This window comes from Cricetulus griseus, chromosome 5 (genome assembly GCF_003668045.3).
Source record: "Cricetulus griseus strain 17A/GY chromosome 5, alternate assembly CriGri-PICRH-1.0, whole genome shotgun sequence".
Taxonomy (NCBI): Eukaryota; Metazoa; Chordata; class Mammalia; order Rodentia; family Cricetidae; genus Cricetulus; species Cricetulus griseus.
Window position 1 is genome coordinate 81,546,007 of NC_048598.1, and position 26,220 is coordinate 81,572,226.

The following is a 26,220-nucleotide window of genomic DNA, read 5'->3' on the forward strand; positions in this document are numbered from 1 at the left end:
TTTTAAGAATACAGATACAAATATATGATCACTACATATGTAATCTGAGAGTGTCAGGTTCAAAAGATATACATTCAATGTAAAAGACTCAAAGACAGAGGAAAAGGATTACAGATGTACAGTTGCCTACAGCCTATAGTAACTCTGCCTGCTTTTATGTGACAATAATAGCAGAATGTAAATGGAGCAAAGACATCACCTACAAAAGTGAAATTACTCTCCATCCTTGTAGGGAAAATGTTTACCAACTCTTATTTACTCATCTGATATAATATTATTCACATATACATATTTATGTTTGTACACATGATATGGTTCATTAAAATTTAGCCAGTTTAACCAATTAAATTGCTCATACCTATAAAAAGGCTGCTTCTCCTTGTCTCAGCAGGCATTAGTTACCACTATTATGAATACATTTCATTTTGAGTTTGTAAAAGTTCATAGAATATATAATTCCAAGAGTAAGTCAAACAATAGAACACACACACAGACACACACACAGACACACACACAGACACACACACACACACACACACACACACACACACACACATATATATATATATTGCCAAAAAGTTTAACAAATATATAACATTGATGTCAAATGTAGATAACTAGTGACATGGTGGTTGACATCTCCCATGTCTCTTAAATATTTTGGCATCAGAGTGTACTTTTATTGGACTAAAACTTGCCTAGTCTTAATTTATTCATTTTATTCGTTTCCTTAAGGCATGAAAATTATATAGATCCTTCTTATCTTTTACTAAAATAATGTGCTTTGAGTCATATGATGGCCCCTTAGATAGATGTGATGCACTTACAAATGAACCTTTAAGGATTTTCTATGTCTTTTCATGACTTCATAGCATTTAGCACTGAGAATTTTTTTCACAACATTTTTGTATTGTGATGTGTCTTTATTCAACTTCATGATACTGTGACTTTATTAAATTTTGATGGATTTGACTGAATTTACCATCATTATGCATGAGCAGTTGGTAAATAAATAAAATTGTAATTTATCTCAATAACTGAAAGTATTTGCTAGATTAATTTGTTCTACAGTATGGTGATAATTTTTTTCTTTCTTACCAACAAGAAATCTGTCCTGTTGTTCATATGCACTTTTTAGACGAATTGAGTTTGTAGTCATTTAATAAGACTATAGAAATAAATTCCTTTTAATTTCCAATTACTTAATGATATGTAGTAGGGGAATTTTCACATTGCTAAATTTATTAGATTGTTTTCAATATTTTCAATCTTTCTATCTTCTTTAGTAACCATATGTTCAAATATTCAGCTTGTGTTTTTTATGAATATTCAAATATTATTTTCATCCATACCATATATCCATATATATATGTATATATACATATCTTCCAATTAAGTATTTGCATATATCACAGTGACATCTACTGGAAAACTTTTCAATATGATTATTAGATATATTTCATTTGTTATATTTTGAAAGAGCCTATGCTCAACAATACAAAATTGTGTATAGCATATTTCTTAATTTGTCCCTTCATATTAATAATTTGCAAAGATTTTTATTTTAGGAAACAGGGAGGACCTTAAGAGAGACATACATGGTACCCCAGAGAAAGGCAATGTTACAAGATTTCCTGAGCAAATTGGGAGCATAGGGGCTAGGAGAGGGGGAGATGGGAGAATGAGAGGGGGAGAAGAGGAGGGAAAAGGACATAGGGAGCAGGAAGATTTAGTCAGGGGAAGAATAGAGGAGAGCCACATAAGAGATATCATAATAGAGGGAGTCATTATAGGTTTAAAGAGAAATCTGGCACTAGGGAGATTTCCAATGATCTACAAGGATGACACCAACTGGCAATCTAAGCAATAGTGGAAAGGCTACCTTAAATACACTTCCTCAATAATAAGATTGATAACTACCATATAGGCCATCCTAGAGCCTTCATCCAGTGGGTGATGAAAGCAGAGGCAGACACCCACAGATAAACACTGAACTGAACTCCTGGAACCCAGTTGCAGAGAGGGAAGAGTGATGAGCAATGGGGTCAAGACCTGACTGGTGAAATACACAGAAACAGCTCACATGAACAAGGGGGAGCTCAGGGGCTCCAGAATGATGGCTGAGAAGCCAGTATGGGACTGATTCGGACCCCCCTGAACACGGGTTTCAGTGAGGAGGCCTCGGCAATCTATGGGGCCTTGGGTAGTATACCAGTTTTTATCCCTGACACACAAATGAACTTTGGGAGCCCATTCCACATGAGGGGATGCTCTCTTAGTCTGGACACATGGGGGAGGACCTAGGCCCTGCTTGGGATAATTAGACAGACTTTAGAGATCCCCCATGGAGGGCCTCAACATCCCTGTGAGGCAGAGGGGAATGGGTTGGGGTTTGGAGGGGGGTTGGGGGGCAGGGGAGGAGGGGAGGGAGAGGAAGCTGGGTTAGACATGTGAAGCAAGTTTGTTACTAATTTAAATAATAATAATAATAAGTGAGTGAATAAAAAAATAAATCAATAAAAGAAACAATCTGTAAATGTCTATCCACAGATGAATCATTAATTTGTTACATATATGTATATATGCTAATTTTATTAAGCCCTGAAGAATGAATAAATGATGAATTTAGTAGGAAAATAGATGGATCTAGAAACCATTATACCAATAGAGATAATTTAGACTCTAAAAGAAAAGCAATATATATATATATATATATATATATATATATATATATATTGTGTGTATAATATACATGTATGTGTGTGTGTCTATTGTCATGAAATGAGAGTGGACACTGCTGAATACTACAGGACAATAAACATAAGTATTGAGGAATATGTAGAGAATAAATACAAGTGACATAAAAATAGAAGGACTTCTGGAAGACTACTGGGTGGGAATGTGAGAATAAAATGCTATGAAGCAGGGAGGAGATTGGTTAGCTAGGGGACGTAATGAGGCTCAAAAAACAAAACATTTTTAAAATTTTTCATAACAAATCTTTATGCTGCATATGCTAATTTTAAAATTTGAAATTAAATAATGCTTTCATTCTTAAAACATATATATTGTGAACTAAAACAATTTCTCAATATTCTGATTCAATAGCCATTCAGATAATAATATTTACCTTTCATTTTCATTCATTTCAAAATATTGTTAAATGCATCTTACATTTAAATATTTAAGTCTACATACATGCTTATGGATATACTTCAATATGATTTTCAGTATCTATAATTGATTATTTACAGGTCTGGAAATGTGGTATGTATATATTATAATTTGTGTGCTCAAATTTTGCATTTATAATTTGTTGCTGCAAGAGATTTTCTCAATAACTTATGATTAACTTTACTAGAAGTCTATCATTTGCAACATGCATACATTATTATGTTATGTAATACAAATTTAATTGTATAAATTTAGCCCTATTTTATCACAGATACTCTATGGATAGGAATCTAGCTTAATGGTCATCTGAGAAATTTCAAACAATTGGTGATAACAGATGCAGAGGCTCATAGTCAAATTACAGGCATATATCATGGAATCGTGTGGAAGAGGAGGAAGAAATGAGTGTAAGAGCAACAGGGGTCCAAGAAACAAGAAAATGGCCCACATAATCAGCTAATCAGCACTCATAGATGCTCACAGTAACTGAACAGCCAATCAGGGAATCTGTTGCATGGTCTTCTTTTGGGAATACTAGTGGTGGGAGTGGCGTCAATTTATGATTCTTTTTCCAGTTTTGGGACCCTTTCCCTTCTACTGTGTTACCTCAATCAACCTTAATATGAAGCAGGGTGCCTAGACTTATTTTAACTTGACATGGCATGGTTGACATCCCTGTGATGCCTACTCTTTTCTAAAGGGAAAAAAAGGAAGAGAATCTGGGAAGAGAAGAAGTAATGTGGAGGGATGGGGAGGAGAGGAGAAATGGAAACTGCTGTGAGGTTGTAACATATGAGAGAAGAATATTTACAAAGAAAAAAAGATTTTTCTTTGTTTATTTAGAAAAAATCATTTTATATATCAATACCCCATTCCCTGTCCCTCTCATTCTCTCATGTCCCCTAACAAACCCCCACCCACTCCCAAGGATGGTGAGGCCTTCCATGGGGCATCATCAAATTCTGTCACATCATTTGTGGGAGGGCTTAGGCTGTCCTCCGTGTATCTGGGCAGAAATAGTATCCTTCCATAGGGAATGGGCTCCTGGAGTTAATTTGTACACTAGAGATAAGTACTTGTGCCACTGTTAGGGGTTCCAAAGAGTTCCAAGACCTTCTAACTGGCACCCACATACCCACATTCAGAGGGTTTGATTCAGTCCAATGCTGGTTCCCCAGCTTTACAACTAGGGTCCGTGTGCTCTCACTAGACACTTTAAGTGATCTTTTAATTAGTCGATGAAGTAACAGACTTGCCATTTTCCTTAAAGAGACTTTAGAATAATGAGTTCAACAAATTATTCAAATTTTCTAAGATCAGAATTGAGAGGATAAAAATAAATCCTTAAGTAATATGAATCTAATAATTTACATTCATAATTTCCCAGCTATGGAAGATTACAAAGTGGTAACAAGAAGTTAGAGTTGAGTGGTAAACTTCAATAGCCCAGGTGGTACAATTTTAAATATTTGTATTCACTAATTATAATACAAAAGACAAGCCTTGATATAAATATCAATAATACACTTTGTGTAATATTAATGAAAACAATGATTGACTACTTTAGTCTTCATTTGGACATGAGTCTGTTTTTGTTGGTTTCTCTACAACCTCCCTCTATGTAAGAATGAGTGGATCCAGTTTGATGTGTAATTTCTCAGTTTCTGTTCTCAATGCATTCTCATGTTAACTTTCTGTTGTTAGAGATGACTGGATTGACCATGAATTTGTCTTCATAGTTCAGTGTTTACAGATTCCAGCTATACTGCCTATTTTATGAAAAACATGAATGGGGAAAATTATTATTTGTTATTTTAACTATTTACAATACAATGCATATCATGTATTATTATATCAAAAATGGATAGAGAACAAAAATAATTAAAAGTTGAGAGAAGATAAAACACTATAATTAAAACTCTGCAATATATTATGATCGTGTCTTTTTTTATTCCATGGGGGTAAAAAGTCAAAAATATGTTAGGGTCCATGAGTGGTACAGCAGGCTTTAACTAGTATTCAATGGGCCAACCAATTACTTGAGTGATCCTCTGCTAGGGAGACCCATGTGGAAAGTTGATGGAGCTACTAGCTGTGAACACCAGTTGCTGCTGTATGCAATTTCTCTCATAAGTCAATTCATTCCTTTTCTAAAACTTCATTTCTTCCCTAATAATATCTCTGGGTTACTTTCAAACCTTTTTGTATATATCTCATAAAATGATCCACCTACTGTATGCATTTATCTTTGGATGATCATGAAGGCAACTTTTCATTTATCTGTATAATATTTATGTATAGAATATATACTGGGACATGTTTCATATATGGATATATTTTTCCCACAAGGACTGTGGACACTTAAAAGTCTACCTTGTTGTTTTGCTCAGAATAACTGCACACTGTTAGTTCATGTTCACCTTAAAACATGGTCAAAGTACACTTTATGTAAATCGATCATAACTTTTGAACCATACAGTTATGATCAAGATCAGAGCCAAAGGTGTCCAAACAAAGTTACTAAGGAAGTATGTCAATTCTTCACTTGACAGTTTACTAACAATAGGTCTATGTCTCAAAGGTTATCTGAGTGTACCTCCTGCTCTCTGGTCATGGTCTCATTTCTGTGTACTTTGACCGCTGTATTACCAAGGCCATGGCTCCTCTCCCTATCACTTGCCCTATAAATATGCTCTTGACCAATACTCCTGAAGGAGAAGAGTGTTTAGAATAGAAGAAGATGCTAGAAGAAGTTATACATAGGACATAAGAAGTAGAATTTTTGCAGAAAAACAAACTGATGTGAAAATTACATAGTGGAGAATTCATTTTGACCTTAGATTTTTCTAGGCCCCTTGCTTTATGCCGCATAATCTCTGAATTATCAGGATTCATTGCGGTTCGTACTAAATGCTCCTGCTAAGAATGTAACAGTCAGTTACAATGAACTGCTTATTATTTATATATTTTTCATATTTCAAAAATTGTTATTTAATTATGTAACTAATTATTTTCTTTTAACCACCAACTTCCTTGAACTTCCAATTTTCTAATTCTCAATTCTAAACTTCATGTTCTCTTCTGAAAAATATTGTTGTAATATGTATTATCTGATAACATGATTCCATATTATATTATATATTATTTATAGTGGGTATATATACATATATAAATAAATACATAAATATAACTTGTTCAGTCTTTGTGAAGTTGCCTGTATGTTTATGGTCTCAAGGGTGACTGCATGGTAATAGACAGTCAGTTTAGTGAATCTTTCCTGCCAGGAAGACCAATTATCTAGCTCTCACAATTTTCTAGAATCCCATACTTCTATTTCTAGAGCTAAGGCATTGTGATCTTTCCTCCTATCCTTTTTATATACCTATTGCTGAAATCACTGTTCAGGTCTTAATTAGGCATCCATGTTAGTAAAACTTCATGCATATTGCCACTTTGATTTTTCTAGGAGACATAGCTTAACAGGAAACTTTCTGTCCCTATTGTTCTTATAATCAATCTTTCTGCCCCTGTTCCTTTTCTGAAATAATCCCTGAGTTTGAGTTTAGGTGATGTAGTCCACAAGATTACATAGTAGATCACCACTAATATTAAGAAGGCCAACATTATATACATATATATATATATATGTATGTATATATATATGTGTGTGTGTGTGTGTGTGTGTGTGTGTGTGTGTGTGTGTGTGTGTTGGAGGACAAAACTCAGAAGGCATGGCCTGTAAGGAATAGTGCCTTTTTAATTGCTAGTTGCCTCTAAATGTACTTCTGTTGTGTGACAACATATTCCCCCTCAACTTTGGTACTTGTCCTACAATCTTAGCAGTGTATTCCTCACATATTAGGCACAAGTATTCTTGTGTATTGATAGAATAGTGACTTTTCCCCACATTGCATAATTCTGGTGAGTAAGTCACAATCAAGTGTTTGTTCCACATTGCAACAAAAATTTAGTAGCCTATTTTCTATAATTATCTAACTGTCAAGACAATTTGGCCAGACAAGGTGTCTTTGTGTAGACAGACAAAGGAGAACTTTTTTAGCACAATAAATAAAAGACCCAAAGACAGATATTAGGATTCAAGCTTCAAGCTGAAGTTCAGAAAAGGAAAGCAGCTTGCCACTAGCTCTTACCTCTACCTCAGACAGAAATGCATCCTAGCTCTACCAAACATCAAACTGCAATCCCAGACTGGTATGCTCTTCTAAAGGAGTCTGGAAAATCCTGAGACTGACTACTGAGTACCTACTCCTATCTTTTGTGTTTCTCTAGTGCTGGGATTTAATGCATGAACTCTTACTCTTTTAGACTGATTCAATCTTGTTTATACCTAGGTGGTATTCAACACAGATAGATCCATCTGCCATTGTCTCCTGAGGCCTGGGATTTAATGTGTGTATCACCACTACCTGATCTCTATAGCTTGAGGATGCAAACTTTGATTTCTGAATACTCAGGAAAGCTATAATAAATAATAAGTAATATATAACCACAGAATTTCACAGATATTACTCAATGATATAATTGCAGTACATCTGGATTTGTTAAACAGTGCCTTTTAGAGATTATAAATAACAAGAAGTGCCCTGATATTACCCCACCCTTCTTTATGGAAAATGCAGCACTTGCCTGCTTTGACCCCCAAGGCTATTAACATTTTCTATACACTTTCCCCTCAGTTTATTGATTCAAGATTTTATCTTAGGAGAATGTTTATGTTTTAGCCCTGAGGTTTGTGTAATTAACAGAAAGAGGGAGAAAGTTTTCTCATACAGATTCTATGGGAAGTGAGTCCTGCAGGTAGCCACAGGACTGGGAGGCATCAGACCCTAATTTCGAACAAAAATAACTATAGGTCCTTTCCTTGTTCTAAACACATAAAGTAGAAGACATACCTTTAGACTTGAAAGTGATTTATCTTTATTTTTAGTTTTATTTATTTTTCTTTGCCAGCTAACATTTGGCATATATTCTGATACGATATGCACTGTATGCTTTTCTGCCTTGCCTTCTGAAAGTTGCTATGGATACTCAATGACACTGTGTCTAAAGGGCAGTTGCACTTTCTGTGTGCCAGGAGAAAAATGAAGTTTGCTGCAATTTGCCCTTTTCATGTTTTACTGATAAAAAACTTTTAGCTTGTAAATTTACTCACACACTTAGGAAATGTAGATTAGTACATGAATTCATTGTTTTCTTCTTAGATTTATCTATTGGTTTAGTATCCCCCTTTGGGACTCCTTCCTCTTTAAAAGTCAGACCAGACTTTTTACAGCCACAGCTGCAAACAGCCTTAAAAAGCTGACAAGTTATTGTTAAGTGTGTCTCTTGTAGTAACTAAAAAAAGACTGCTTTGTTACCCTTAGAATCAGCCTTGTAACATTTATGTTGTCAAACAAGTGTTGTTTTATGTGTATATAAATGGCAGACTTTTGAAACTAGGGACAGAAGAATAAAATACATGACTCGAACAAGAAGTTTGTGGGTTCACTCCATCAACTCTCAGATTAGAAACTTCCTAAATCCTTTCTGCTTCGCTCTAGCCTTCTGAACTCAACCCTGGATACAGAGACTCTGGAATTTTTCTGATTAAGAAGCATCTAGTTGCACCTATAGTGTGCATAAATTTCAGCTCATCAAAATATGGATGACATTTTAATCCTAACAATATCTGATTCAGAGTAAGAACTTGTACACCATTTAGCCTAATACATTTCAAATCAGTGCCTTGCCATTGGTTGTTTTTCTAAGTTCCTTTTTGAGCCACAATGGGTTTCAATATAAATTGTAAATCAAGAAGGGGCCATACACTCACATTAAACTTTTCAATGTAGCAAAAGGAAGTATTAGTATTTTTTTATTTTTTTCTGCCCAAATAACAGTCCTTCTGAATAGCTTTTAGTGATTTTTTACAATATGTACACTTAACCACATGTTTGTTTTGTGACTAGCAAAGGGCATATACAGGAACTATGTTTATTTTACACCAAGTAATTTTTTTTAATTTTCTGTTTTATTCCTATTAAATTCAAGTTGTCAAAATTAAGACAAGGAGAAAGAAAGCAAAATATTAAATATTATTGCACGTAAATGAAGAAAACTTTTAAAAATGTGTTTAACAATCAGTATTTTTTCCTACTAGTGGATTAGAATTCTGAGAATAGTCACATAAATTATTCTCATGGGCATCATAATTAAAAAGTTTCAGTAAAATAAATGGATAATTAATTTTGGAAACACAATAAAATTAAACAAATTCCATTTGTGACTTCTGAATTGCTTTTACATGTATTTGAATTTCAACTATATCATAGCATACTTGAGACATTCAAAACACATGGAAATCAAAATGAAACCAGACAGGCATCACCTGAACAAATTAAACAAACTGGTAAATGACTAGACCCCTACCTGGAGACACACATATCTAGACCCTAGGCCTTTTGGCCACCAATTTCAGCCTCACTAGCTTGTCAAAAGGCAAGGTGCCTGTGAAAAGGCCTCTTGACCACACCCATTTGACACTGAAATCTAAAAGTCACACACTACCCTTAATCACAACCATAACTATGAGAGTATCACCTGATCCTGGAGACACAGACACCTCCTACATAGATTACAAGAAGTAAGGTTCGCAGAGACACAGACACCACCTCCACAATTTAGATGAAGAGCCATAACTGCCACTGAAGGAGTAGGCACCACCAGCACTAATTGTAGTAAGAGATGTGTAGATGCCATTACAAGAATATACTCAATAACATAAAGAGCAATGTTGTACCACAAGTGCATAGTTGTTCTACATCATGACTGGAAAATTCCAATGCTGAAAAAGCAGAAGAAAATGATCTTAAAATAACTTCATGGGCATGATAGAGGCCCTTAAAGAAGTAATGAAAATTTTCCTTAAAGAAATGGAGGAAAAGACATATAAAAATTGGAGGAAATCCATAAATACCTTAAAGAAATGACAAGAAAAGGAAACAAACAAGTGAAGGAAACAGTTCAAAGCTTGAAAATTAAAATAGAGGCAAGAAAGAAAAGACAAACCAAGAGAATTCTGGAAATGGAAGATCTTTGTAAATGAACAGGAAGTATAAATGCAAAAATAAACAACAGAATACAAGAGACCAAAAGAGAATATTAGGTTTTGAAGAAACGATAGAGAAAATAGAGTATTGGTCAAAGAATTAAATCCAATATAAAAGACAAATTATCCAGAAATTTTGGAGCACCATGAAAAAAATCAAACCTAACAAGAAAAAGGATAAAAGAAGGAAAAATTTCCAGCTCAGAGGCACAGAAAACATATTTAACAAATTCAGAATACTTCCCTAATCAAAAGAAGGCCATGCCTATGAAGGTACAAGAAGTTTACAGAACACCAAATAGACTAGACCAAATAGATATTATAAAGTTCCTTGCACCTGAGAATCAACATATTAAACATACAAAATAAAGAATGAATATTAAGAGCTTCAAAGTAAAATGGTCAAGTAACATATGAAGGCAGATTTATCTGAATTACACCTGATTTCTCAATAGAAACACTGAAATCAAGAAGGTACTCGACACTTAGGGAATATGGATGCCAGTCCAGACTACTGTATCCAGCAAAATTTTCAGTCACCATACATGGAGAAAACTATATATTCCATGACACACCCAGATTTAAATAAGACCTACCCACAAATCCATCCCAACTTGAAGTACCAGAAGAAAAAATTCCAACCCAAGGAATGTAGCTCCACCCACAAAAATACAGGGAATAGATAAACACACACCAGCAAATCTCAAAGAGGGGAAACAGACACTACCAATAGCAATGACAATGAAACCAAAAGTAACAGGAATTAACAAACTACTGGTCATCAATATCTCTCAATATCAATCAACTCAATTCACCAATAAAATGGAACAGCCTAACAGAATGAATATGAAAACAAGGCCTGACATTTTGCTTCTTATGAGAAATATATCTCAAATTTAAAGACAAATATTACATCAGGGTAAATGGTTGGGCAAAACACATTGCAATTAAATGGTCATAAGAGGCAAGTAGATATAGATATCCTAATATCTAACAAAATCAACTTCTAACTAAAATAATCAAAAGAGATGAATGATATTTCATATTTATCACAGGAAAATCCATCTAGACGAAGTATCACTTCTGAGCATTTATTTCCCAGATACAACGGGACCCACATATACAAGAGAAATAATACTGAATCTTTAATTGCACATCATAACCTAGACATCAATGGTGGGAGTCTTTAGCACACCATTCTCATCAATGGACATTTATACCATAAATATACTTAAGAGACATAAGAGAACTAAGAGATGTTATGACTTCAATGGGCTTAACAGACAACTATAGAACATTCTCTTTAAACACAAATATAGAATGAATAATGAAAACTTAGAGATAGGGGGTTCAAGCTGAAGATTAGAGAATCAAAGCCACCAGTCACTAGCTCTTATATATACCTCAGACTAAAAGGATAACCTTGGCTTCAAAAATCCTTAACATGCCAGAAGACTGAATGCCCAAGTTTGAATACTGTATGCCCTCATCCTGTTTGATTACCTCTCTACTGCTGGAATTAAAGGCACAAGCTCTCTTTCTCTTTTAGACTTATTAAATCTCAGTAGCCCTGGACTGCCATGTACTCACACAGATCCATCTTCCTCTGTCTCCTGAGTCTTGGGATTAAGTTTTGTGCTACAGCTATCCAGCTTCATTGTCTGAGGATAGCTATACATTCTGATCTTTGGGGTGTCTTTAGGAGACCATAAACAGTAGATCACCACAGAGAAAAAGAAAATACCTTCTCACTGCCTCATGGAAACTTCTCTAAAATCAAACTTATATTTGGTCAGAAAGCAGATCTCAACAGACACACGAAAACTGTAAAAAAAAAAAAAAAAAAAAAAAAAAAAAACAACAACAACAAAAATAAAAAACAAACAAAAAGACACATGTTTCTATTAGATTAGGCTTAGAGTTAGAATTCAAAAACAACACAAATTACAGAACTATAAATTCATGGAAAATGCATAATCCTCCACTGATTCACCACTGGCTCAGGGAAAAATAAAGAAATTGAAGACTTTTTAGAATTCAATGAAAATTGATATACCACATATGAAAGCAGTGCTAAGAGGAAAGTTCAAAGCACTGAGTGCCTACATGAAATATTTGAAGAAATCTCACACTAGTGACTTAACAATGCATCTGAAGTCTCTAGAACAAATAGAACAAAATTCACTCAAGAGAAGTAGAAGACAGGAAATAATAAAATTGAGTCATAAATCAATAAAATATAAAGAAGAGAACAATACAAAAATTAATGAAACAAAGTGTTGATTCTTTGAAAAAAATCAATAAGATTGACAAACACCTATCTAAACTATCTAAAAGTCACATAGAGAATATCCAAATTAACAAAATCAGAAATAGAAAATTGGGACATAACAAAAACTGAGGAAACCCACAGAATCATTAGGTCATGCTTCAAAAATCTATTTCCCCAAAAATGGAAAATATAAAAGAAATATATATTCACTTTTCTTGATATGTACCATATATCAAAATCAAATCATGACCAGACACACAACATAAATAGACCCATACCCCCTAAGGAAATACAAGTTATTGAAAGTCTCCCAACAAAAAACAGAGCATTGAATTAGATGGCTTCGGCACAGATTTCTACCAGATTTTCAAAGAACAACTAATACCATCTCCTCAAAAATGCTTTAAAGAATAGAATCAGAAGGAATATTGCTAAACTCTATTTATGCTGCTATAGTTAGCTTGATATCCAAATCACACAAAGACACAACAAAGAGAATTAAAAACCAATCAACTTGACCAAAATTGATGTGAAAATACACAAAGAAATACTGGCACACCAAATGCAAGAACACATCAAAAAATTCATCAGTTGTGATCAATTGGCTTCATCTCAGAGATCCAGGAATGGTAAAGCATACAAAAATTTGTCAATACCATTCACCAGGTAAACAAACAAACAAACAAAAACAAAAAAACAACATGATTATGTCATTAGATGCTCAAAAGGACACTGAGAAAATACAATACACCTGCATGATAAATATGTAGGAGACATTTGGGAAGCATAATAAAGGCAGTTTACAGCAAACCAACAGCCAACATAAAATTAAATGGAAAAGAATGAAAAGTGATTCCACTAAAATCAGGAAAAAGTCAATGGTCTCTACTTCCTCCATACCTAATAAATATATTTCTCAAAAGTCTAGCTAGAGCAATGAGACAACAAAGGAGATCAAGGTAATACAAATTTGAAAGGAAGAAGTCAAAATTCACTATTTGCAGATGATTTGATAATACACATAAGTGACATCAAGAATTCTACCAGGGAACACGTGCAACAGATAAACTCCTTCAGTCGTGTGTTGGTATGCAAGATTAACTCAAAAAATTAGTAACCCTCCTATATACAGATGATAAGTGGGTTGAGAAAAAAATCTGGGAAACATCAATCTTTACAATAGATACAAACAATATAAAATATCTTTCAGTAACTGTAACCAAGCAAGTGCAAAACCTGTATGACAAGAACTTTAAGTCTTTGAAACAAATTGAAGAACATGTCAGAAATGGAAAAATCTGTCATGCTCATTATTAGGTAGGATCAACATAATAAATATAAATATACCAAAAAGAAATCTAAAGATACAATGCAATCCCCATCAAAATCCCCCCAAAAATTCTTCACAGACTTTGAAAGGATAATACTCAACTTCATATGGAAAGACAGAAAACACAGGACAGCTATAACAATATTAAAGTAACTTCCGGAGTCCCAGACATCAAGCTCTACTATAGAGTCATAATAATAAAACTGCTTGTATTGGCATAAAATAGACACATGAACCAATAGAATTGAATTTAAAACCGTGACATTAACCCACACACTTACAATTGCTGATTTTTTACAAAGAATCCAAAATCATACAATGTGTATGGCTCCTCATGTCACTGACCTTATAACACATGTAATCAATATTTAGGAAGTACTAATATTTCCCTGAATTTGAAATCACAAGTCACATGCATCTATGTATATGTATATATGTATATAATTATATATACATAAATGTTAAAATATTGATAAAAATATATAATTAAGAATTCTGATTTCAATAAGTTAAAATGTTCTTATAGAGGATGCTTGAGGACCTACATATTGTTGAATGAAGCTAAAGCTAAGAGATTTATTTACCAAAAAATGGCCAAATAAAACATGGCTTCTGACTGTATATATAAAATTCATTTTACCTGATTATTTATTAATATTTGGGATTATTTCAGGAATGAATGAAGTATGACTGGGAATGTATATTTTCCTAATATAAATGATTTTCAAGAAAGAAAAATGATAGGATATTTTATGATTTTGGAAACCAGAATTAGAAATAAGTCATCCACAGACCTAAAAGTCATCAAAAGCCAATTTTTCCCTTTTATTTAAAATAGATTCTTTTCTTATATAATGTATCATTCAGTCCTCATTAGAAAAGAATAGGCTTCTGAGATAACAAGAGATAAATAAAGTAAAATATAAAACGATAAGAGAAACAAAGATCACATTGAAGTCAGACAAGACAAATGAACAGAAAGAAAAGAGTCCAAGTGAAGGAACAAAAATCAGAGACCAAGTTGTTATCCAAATTATGAGTCCCATGTAAACACTGCTTTGAAAGCTATACTATGTGAGCTGAGGACCTTGGGGAAATCCATGTGTATGCTGATTCAGTCTCTGGGATTTCATATGGGCTTTGCTCACCTGATGTGGTTCTAACTCCCCTGGTGCCCTCCAGTCCTTCATCTCCTTAGGCCCTCAAGTCTTCTCACCCTCTTCTCTCTCTCTCTCTCACTCTCTCTCTCTTTCAGGTGTGTGTGTGTGTGTGTGTGTGTGTGTGTGTGTGTGTGTGTGTGTATGTGTGTTTTCCAATCTGCTGCAGGAGGCACTTCTCTGATGTTGATTGACCAAGGGATTGATCTCTAAATATAGCTGATGATCATTAGGAGTCATTTTATTAGTAATTATTTTTAAGACCAAAAATATTTGGCTTTATTTTAGGGCTGTAGGCTCTCTAGTCTCTAGTTCTTGGTCAGCCAAGCAGTGTCTGCATGGATTTCTTCTTGTGGAATGGGCCTTAATTCAAATCAGACATTGGTTGGTTACCCTCCAATATTTGTTCCACAATTGTTCTAGTAATTATGCAGAACAAAAGCACTGTATTTCAAAGAAGCTGGTTTGCATAGTTGGTACTTTTTAAATACATGTCCTACAGAGTACATTCATGAACCAAAGACACTATAATTTAAGATTGAAGATTATATGTAGGCAGCTCAAATTCTCTACATCCCTGTGTTGTATGGCTGATGTCTTCAATAAAGGCACCTTGCTTTTCTATTTTGGAGAGAAACGTATTTTATTTGAAATAGCTTGGGTTTTGTGGAGGATTCCATGAAAAAGCTTATAGTTTGACCACAAATATTAAAATGTACTATTATTTTTGTGCCAATACCAAGCTGTTTTCAGGACTATAGCTCTATAATAGAGCTTGGAATCAGGAACGGTGATGCCTCCAGAAGTTCTGTTACAGTACAGGGTTGTTTTGGCTATCCTGGGTCTTTTGTTTTTACATATAAAGTTGAGGATTGTTTTTTCAAGGTCTATGAAGAATTGTGCTGGGATTTTGATGGGGGATAGCATTGAATCTGTAGATTGCTTTTGACAAGATTTCCAATTTTACTATATTGGTCCTGCCTATCCAAGAACATGGGAGATCCTTCCATTTTCTGATATCTTCTTTAATTTCTTTCTTTAAAGAATCAAAATTCTTAAGATACAGGTCTTTCACTTTCTTGGTTAGCATTATTCCAAGATATTTTATGTGATTTGTGGCAATTGTAAAGGGTGATGTTTCTCTAATTTCATTCTCAGAACATTTATCATCCATATATAGTAGGGCTACTGAATTTTTTTAGTTAATCTTGTATCATGCCACTTTGCTGAAGGTGTTTATCAGCTGTAGGAGTTCCCTGGTAGAGTTTTTTGGTTCACTTATGTAGACTATCATATCATCTGCCAAAAGAGAAAGACTGACTTCTTCCTTTCCAATTTGTATCCCCTTGATCTCCTTTTTTTTTTTCTTATTGCTCTAGCTAGAACTTCAAAGAAGAAATATGGAGAGAGTGGACAGCCTTGTCTTGTTCCTGATTTTAGAGGAATAGCTTTGAGTTTCTCTCCATTCAGTTTGATGTTCTCTGTTGTATTACTCTCTGTTGTTTTTATTATGTTCAGGTATGTTCCTGTTATTTCTGAACTCTCCAGAATCTTTATCATGAAGGGGTGTTGGATTTTGTCAAAGGCTTTTTCAGCATTTTGTGAGATGATCATGTAGTTTTTCTTCTTGTAGTTTGTATGGTGGATTACATTGATAGATTTTCAAATGTTGAAGCAACCCTGCATCAAGAAGATGAAGCCTATTTGATCATGGTGGATGATTTTTCTCATATGTTATGAATTCGCTTTGCCAGTATTGTATTGAGTATTTTTGCATCAATGTTCATGAGGGATATTGGTCTTTAATTCTCTTTCATAGTTGTGTCTTTTTGTGGCTTGGATACAAAAGTAATTGTAGCCTTGTAAAAAGAGTTTGGCAATGAAACTTCTGCTTGTATTGTCTGGAACAATTTGAAGAGTATTGGTGTTAGTTCTTCTTTGAATTTCTGGTAGAATTCTGCACTGAAGCCATCTGGCTCTGGGCATTTTTTTTTTTTTTTTGGTTGGGGGACTTTTGATGACTGCTTCTATTTCCTATTTCCTTAGAGGTCATAGGACTGTTTAAGTTGCCTATCTGTTCTTGAGTCAATTTTGGTAAGTGATATCTGGCCAGAAAATTGTCCATTTCTTTTAAATTTTCCAATTTTGTGGGGTATAGGTTTTCAAAGTGTGACCTGAAGATTCTCTGGATGTCCTCAGTTTCCATTGTTATTTTCCCCCTTTTCATTTCTTATTTTGTTAATTTGCATGTTCTCTCTCTCTGCCTTTTGGTTAGTTTGGATAAGCTTGTTCCCTAACTTGAACTAATACAAAAATTTTAAAAAACATAAACAATAAAAATGATGATTAAAATAAAAATAAAAAAAGGTTTGTCTATTTTGTTAATTTTTTCCAAGAACCAACTCTTTGTTACATTGATCCTTTGAATTGTTTTCTTTGTTTCTACTTTATTGATTTCGGCCAACCCACACACCTATGAATGCCTGATATTTGACAAAGGACCTAAAGCTTATACAATGAAATGAAGAAAGCATCTTCAACAAATGGTGGTGGTATAACTGGATGCTCACATGTAGAAGACTGCATATAGATACATAACTATTGCCATGCATAAAACATAAGTCCAACATAAATCCAGCCACACTGAACTTCTTAGAAGGGAAAATAGGTGGTACCCTCAAACAAATTGGTACAGGGGACCACTTCCTGAGTATAACACCAGTAGCACAGATACTTAGAACATAAATTAATAAATGGGACCTCCTGAAACTGAGAAGCTTCTGTAAGGCAAAGGACACTGTCAACAAGACAAAACAACAGCACACAGATTAGGAAAAGATAATTATCAACCCCATATCTGACAGAGGTCGGATCTCCAAAATTTAAAAAAAAAAAACTCAAGAAGCCTGTCTCCAAAGCACCCAATAATCCAATTAAAAAGTGGGGTACAGAACTAAATAGACAATTCTCAATAGAAGAATCTAAAATAGCTGAAAGACACATAAGAAAGTGTTCAATATCCTTAGCCATCAGAGAAATGCAAATCAAAACAACTCTGAGATACCACCTCACACCTGTCAGAATGGCTAAAATCAAAAACACCAATAACAGTTTATGCTGGAGAGGATGTGGTAAAATGAGAACACTCCTCCACTGCTGGTGGGAGTGCCAACTTGTACATCCACTTTGGAAATCCGTATGGCAATTTCTCAGGAAAATGGCAATCAGTCTACCACAAGATCCAGCAATTCCACTCTTAGGTATATACCCAAAAGAAGCACATTAAACAAGGACATCTGTTCAACTATGTTCATCGAAGCATTATTTGTAATAGCCAAAACCTGGAAACAACCTAGATTCCCCTCAATTGAAAAATAGATAAAGAAAATGTGATACATTTTCACAACAGAATCCTACTCAGTGGAAAAAAACAACAATGAAATCTTGAAATTCACAGGCAAATGGGTGGAATTAGGAGAAACCATTCTGAGTGAGGTATCCCAGTCACAAAAAGACAAACATGGTATGTACTCACTCCTATATGGATTTTAGACATGGAGTAAAGGATTACCAGCCTACAATCTATACTGCCAGAGAAGCTAGTAAACAAGGAGGACCCTTACAGTGTCATACATGGTCCCCTGGAGAAGTGGAAAGGGACAAGATCTTCTGAACAAATTGGGAGCATGTGGGTGGGAGGGGAGAGGAAACTAGGAGAATGAGAAGGGGAGAAGAGGAGGTGTAAGGAAGACATGATGGGACAGGGAAGTTGAGTTGAGAGTAGAACAGAAGAGAGCACTATAAGAGATAATATAATAGTGGGAGACATTATAGGTTTAAAGAGAAATGTGTGGAGAGCTACAACTAACAATCTAAGCAACAGAGGAGAGGCTGCCTTAAATGCCCTCTCCTGATAATGAGATTGATGACTAATTCCTATGACATCATATAGCTTTCATCCAACAACTTGTGGAAGTAGAAGCAGACACGCACATCTAAACCTTGTACTGAATTGGAATCCAGTTGCAGAGAAGGATGAGTGATGAGAAAAGGGGTCCACACAAGGCTGGTGAAACCCAAAGAAACAGATGACATGAACAAAGGAGAGCTCTTGGTTCCCAGACTCATAGCTGGGAAACCAGCATGGTATTGATCCAGACCCCCTGAAAGTGGATGTCAGTGAGGAGACCTTGGGAATCTATGGGACCTCTTGTAGTGGATCAGTACTTATCCCTAACATAGGAATGGACTTTGAGAGCCCATCCCAAATGGAGGGATACTCCCTGAGCCTAGACACAATGTGGTTGGCTTAGGCGATATCCCAAAGAATAAGACAGACTTTGAGGACCCCCTTCCTCCCTTTGGAGCAGAAAGAATTTGGGATAGGTCGGGTGTTAGTTGAGGAGGCAGGGGAGGAGGGGAGGGAAAGGAACCTTGGATTGACATGTAAAATAATTTTCTTTCTAATTAAAAGAAAAAAGAAAAAATACTATTATTTTAAATGAATTGAAATTAAATATTAAGAGTTCTGTGGACATTTTTGTTTGTATATTCAACTTTTAGAATATTTTTGTTCCATTTTAGTTAAACTTCCCTTCATTTGACTTCTTTAAAGGATAAATTGTTCACACACACACACATACACACACACAGTGTATTTAAATATATTTTAAATACTTTTTAAATAAGAATTTATGTTTTTCCACATGTGCATTTGTCTAAGAATTGTATCAATTATTTCTTTATTGTCTACATGGGAAATATTCATTTCACACATGAAAAATGGCCTGAAATAAAACATTATAATTATCAGTAATCCAGTACTTCCAACTTACTATTTAATTTTGTTTTTATAAAATATATATTGCTTACTTTTTATATTACAGATTGTCTAATTTTAAGCAGTTAAATGAGAAATCATATTAGGAAACATCATTTTTTATTTAATTCATTCATGTATTTTAGAAGTCTTATGAACCAAATTATCTGAGTATGAAATACTGAAATCTATGAGAATTTCTATAAATATCATTTCACAGATAGAAATTCTTGGTGAAAATGTCAATTGTGTGCTGGTTGACCATGTCAAGCCCTGAGCTTCTGCAGTAACTCTGCTTTAGTGTCAGCCTGTGCCTTTGCAGAAGTGTAATGACTGAGCAGTATGGATTAAAATTATCTTCTGCATTATATATCCATTAAGCCCCTTTATGAACTTGCCTTGTTTTCCATTTGATTTTATACTGTTTAAAATGTTTTATTGAAATGGAATAACATCACTTCTCCCTGCCTTTCTTAACTCTAGTCCTCTATCCCCAGTACTCTTCCTAAATTCTACTCATTTTTGCCATTCTCTGATTGAAAACCTCTTTACTTTGATTATATTCATTACCCATATGTATTTATATCTACTGATACAGACACAGAGAGAACTTGCTGAGTTCATTTTTGTTGTTTGTGTGCATGTTGTTTCTCTATCATGGAAAACTACAAATAGACATGTGTAGAGATCAGCAGATCATGCATACATCAGCCATCTACAGACACTTCCTGTTTCTGAGTGACATAATATCAGTGAAGGGAGGTCAAAACAATTGTAAGATCCAAAATACCAGTTAGTTTGTTGTGAGTAGCTCCTCAAAATGGCTCCATAAACAAAACCAGAATAGTAATAATGTCAGAGGAAATGTTAATGTGAAAAAGAGAATATTTTACAGAGTCCCATTCCAAGCCAAATAACTACTATTGACTGCTGGGGAAAGAGAATGAGCCTTTCCTACAGATTACTCCCATGATTGCTTGTCCATGTCAACTTGCCTGACTAAAACCATGCATGCAAATACCTTGTTTTTCTTGTGTCTGTATATAAACTCTTAACTTAGGTTTCAATACCATTCTTTTCACTTCCATTCTCATGATTACTGGAAAGTAGTATCCTTGGTAATCGTCATTTCTTTGATCTTACCTACTGAAAGGCATTTAGTCTCAACTCTCACTTGGTGTTTATTCAATTTTTTGTCTCTCAAAATTAACTGTCTCTGGAAAGACTTTTGCCCCTTCTTAATTCCAACAATTCCAATAACTAAACCCACTTCTACAAATGCCACACTCTGACTCAGACAAAAAGTTTCCTGGTTTCTGGAGCACTGTATGTGCTCTGTCATTTTTTGATCACTCAGATATTCCTATTCTGTTGCGACCACCCTTGACCAGCAAGAACTACGAAACACCAAGGAATCTTCTTCTCACAGTTTTACTCGGGAAACTTGATTTACAGGGAGTGGCCCTGGGTAGAGGAAAACGGGGCCTGATATAGCCTACAACTACCAATCACCTAACCCCACATGGCGAGCCAGGATAGGTTGTCTCCAAGCAGAATTAAGAGGATACGTGGCCTTTACCAAATTAGGAGTTGTTTACCACAGAGAGCACTCGCCATCAGGCTGGCAGAAGGCGGAAACCAGTGCCATCTTGTAGGCGTGGTACTCTGCAGCTCCCCACAATATTCATTATGGAAGTATTTTTTTAATGGATGGTTGCCTTCCTTCAGCAAGATCCTTTAATTATTACACTCCCTCAGAACTCCCACTGTTATGTTCTTGATAGTTTCTATTCAAAGACATCCCATTCTGCCCTCTCTCATCTTCTGGACCTCACTCCTACACCATGTCTTCTATAACCCCTAACTACATCCCATGCATTTACTTTTCCTTGGCTTGTAAACAGGCTATTATCTCATGAAAAGAACAAAACACAAATGTGAAGAAGTTTATTCCTGTGAAAACATAGGTTAAATTTTTAATATCATTAACTATATATCAGTTTTTAATTTCATTTTAAAGAATGGAATTTCCTAATATTCTATTTTATTTATTTTGGGAAATACATGCTTACTTAGGTTTTGAGCAAATTCATTCCTATTCATTTTCTACAATTTTGCTGCTATTTTTCTCATCAATTTTCACTCCAATTCTATGGGTTCTCTGAAAAAATTACTGGGTCTTCTTAGTGTTCTATGTATATGCATATGTGTGAGAGCACAAACCCTGGTATTTGAAAAGGCCACCAGGAATACATTTCTGAAGAGATTATATGGTAATTTAATACCAATGCATTCATTTTGATACCATATTATCCTTTTTCTCTTAAGAAACAGATTGACTGTGATCATTAATAATTTGGAACCAACCCTGTTTAAATGAACAAAAATATTTATAAAGTATATTTATAAGCAGTTAACTGTGGCTACAACCTTCTCAGCTAGTGGTAGGATTTCATGTGCTCCTCCTCAATCTTTGTCTGACCACACATTGAATTTTGGTTTACTTTAACTGGTTCAAGGGAAATCCAAGGAACTCCACTTATCAACATCTTAGAATGAGGTAGCCCATTTCAGGCATTAGGATTTTATTTGATAGCTTATGCTGATTAGTAAAATCAATGGTATATCTATTATAGTGTAACCCCATTTAAACACCAATGATATATGCATGCACTTTAGGAAACTTCTATAGTATTATGCTTCCATTTGGTATTTTTAAGGTTCTTTGGTATTAGTTATACCTCCTCATAGAATTTTTCTCTACCTTGTCCTCCTAATTTCATCACATTTAACCCTTTCATTCTATTACTTTCTTTGAATTATTTATAATATCTGTGTTCTATCATTTTAAAATTACACATTTAAATGTCTAACTTCACTTTATGCTTATTCTTCCTATGATAATGGGCCATGAGAGGGTTATAAATAATATATAGGCTTTTGAATTCAGTTATAGTACTTTGACTATTTCTACAATTAAGGTTTTTATTTTTAATATTTAGAAGCTTTGATCTCATTGCTATGAATTTCATTAAAAAACCTCTTTACCACTTATCTTTCCAAAAACTATATTTAGGGTCTGATCATTTTACTTAGTAGAAGTTTAGTGATGGTTTATGAGGCTATTTTATGCTTAGTATATTTATATTTGATGTAAAATATTTCTGAGTTTGTTAGTTTTCTTATAAATTTAGCAAGTAATAGACATTTCCAATTGAAATAGTTTATGACTACGTTTAAAATTTTCACGTTATATTATCTTCTTGGGTATCCACTCCTAAGTATGAATTGGAGTCCATTGTTATATCAAATTATTCCTTTTTTTTATAAAAATCTTTTTATATCCATTATGTCTTTTCAGACAAAATACCCAGTATCCCTTTGATGTTTAGAATCTCTCCCTTATGTTTTCTGTTTCATAATTTAATATTGAAAATATTCCATATTTGTATTTTGGCATAAGATTCTTAGGACATTTTCTCTGTAGAGTTTATTTTATTCTTTATAAATTACATTTTGTTTCATCAATTGTGGGTAATTTTATTTCATCTTTGCATTCATGGGGACTCTGAATCCTTTCTTGTCTGTCAATTGTTCTTCATCATACAAGCCTCTCCTCAGGCTTCTGCTCAGGATTACTGCCACTCAGGTATCAACTTGCTGCAGATGGATAGCTTTTATTTTCAATTTAATTACATTTTTGATTATTTGTTTTGTTAGTTTTATGGAATTTTATTTTTTTACTTTTAGGAGAATTATCCAGGGTTGTATTTTTTTCTAAGAAAATTATCATGTATTGTAAGTATACCCATGTAATGTGAACTCCACGTTGCAACCCTTTTTCCTTTAAAGAGCTTAGTTTTGCTCAGAAAGTTTAGTTCATTATTTTTACAGACATTATATGTTATGTGAGTTCAGTCTATTTGTATTTCTTTGTGGCAAGCAGTTAAAGGAAATCAGGGTAAAGGCAAGACAGCTTTCTTTCATGGCCTTAGGTGCACCTGCCTTTCATATTCTTTGTTGGCCTAATGAATGTCCTTTATGAAAGTTTATTCCATTCTCTCAGGAACTGCATCCTATTCAACATTTATATAACATCGGAATACAAAGGAAGAAGATGTGTTATTTACTTATTTAGTTTTCTTTTAACATTTTGCCTGTGATTGTGGTATCATTGATTTTTATCTAGAAAGTTCTTTCTATGTTGTTTTGCATCCGATTTTTTAATATCTTTATCAACAGGTACTAATCAACTTTTTCAAATGAGGAAAATGTATATATTCTGTTTTATAGTATGGGCAAATATCTTTGTGAGAGTGAGCTCATTTCACCAGAGATTGTTAATGGAAATTTCAGTTTTCTATCCCTTTTACTGTCTGAAGAATTTCGTGTTTTAGTGTTCTCATTGCTTCCTCCTGCTTAAGAAAAAACTGAAAACTGCATTTTCCTGTTGAGTTTTTAATGTCTGTGCTCCTCAAAACACAGGATCAGAACACTGGATTATAGGCGTTATTATCACTGTTATTATAAGCAGTAGTGCTGCCCTTTCTTCAAGATTTGATTTCTATTCACCTTGAATAAAGCAACAACTTAAAGAAAGCATTCAGAAAAAAGGGAAAAGATATGGGATAGGTAGGGTGTTATTTGGGGGGGCAAGGGAGGAGGGAAGGGAGAGGGACCTGGGATTGACATGCAAAACAATCTTCTTTCTAATTAAAATAAAAAATTAAAAATAACTAAAAAAGAAAGCATTCAGTCAGTGTCCAGGTTCATAAGAAAAAAATGAGATCATTGGCTATTTATAAGAACATAGGGTACTCTGGTGGATGAATGACCAAAAAGACCAGTACAATATAAGTGACTCCCCATGCCACAAACCCTCAGGTGAATGCAGCACAAACATGTGATGATTATCTTGTCTCTAGCATTAGAAAGGGGTTTCCTGATTCTTAGGGAATTCCTATTTGGTGTGTACCTGTTTGCCTCCACAGTGGATGTTTCAACTTAGAAGTTATATGTACACAATTGTATCCTATAGTGAATGAAACATTTTCCCCTTTTAGTACTTTCCTATTCCTTTTCATTTAATTGATGTTACTAATGAGATAATTTGGTAACTAAGTAACAGAGACTGCTAAATTCTACAGAAGGACACAGGCAAATGTTGGAAAATGGACTCATACTTCCTTTCCTGATTTTCTTTTACTTACTGCTTTTAATTTTGGTGAAGAACTTTTGAAGTACCTTCTAGATTCATCATAAAACTAAATATTATGAAAATATCTGTGCATGATTTCCATTGCCATTTTTAACGTAGCCCATGGGAGGCCCAAATTCAATCAAGTTTTGTTGACTATTAATAATTTAATAATAAGTTAATAATTTAATGATTAAAGCCAATTGTTCTTAGGTTATTCTGCCCTGTGTTTTGAATGCATACTTCTCTAAGACACATCCTCTCACCATGATCTGGCATTTACTTCTAAAATAATATAAAAAAGCAATGTTCAGTTTTAATTATATATTTCAAATTAACATCACAGTACTTGGGGAACCCTATGGAAGAGGAGGCAAAATATTGTAAACGCCAAAGGGAATGCAAGGCACGTGCGCGCGCGCGCACACACACACACACACACACACACACACACACACACACACACACACACACACACACACACACACACACACGACAATCAGGTGGGAAAAACTTTTCCTAGAGATACACTAAACATAGATAGACTTACCTTATATATGGAGCACATGACTCACCAAAGCATGGATACCTCCAAAGCCAAATTGATATACCAATGAATTTTATTGAGGTCATTTACAAAGAAAATGGTTGTGGAGTTAGTTACAAAATTGGAAATGACTCCAGGGCAAATGTACTACCAAAGCCTACCTGAGTATGGGTGAAAGTTCAGAAAGCTGGGAACCTGGAGCACACCTCACAGCCCACAGACATTTCAAAAGGATGGAGAGAATCCTTTCCAGGTGCTCCAGATGAAATAACCTCTTTGGGGCAGCTCAGCTGGTTTCTGCTTCTCTAGCCATCTGCTTTGTTCTCAGTGAGCTGTCTACAGCATGTTTGCTTTCAACTGGACTCTCAATTTTTACTGTTTACTCTGGAAAAAAGTAGCTTATTGATTCTGGGCAATTTTACTGTTTTCTAAAATATTGTGAAATGTTTACCTTCCTATTTACTGAGCTTCTCTGTAGAACTGAATGTTTCAATATGATAGGAAACATAACAGGACAAGATTCCACCAATTCATTTCTAGTGGAATCTTCTAAGCCGAAGTAAGATCAAGTATTTTTGTGGTTTAAAATTTAGCTTTGCCATTAGCTTTCTAATAG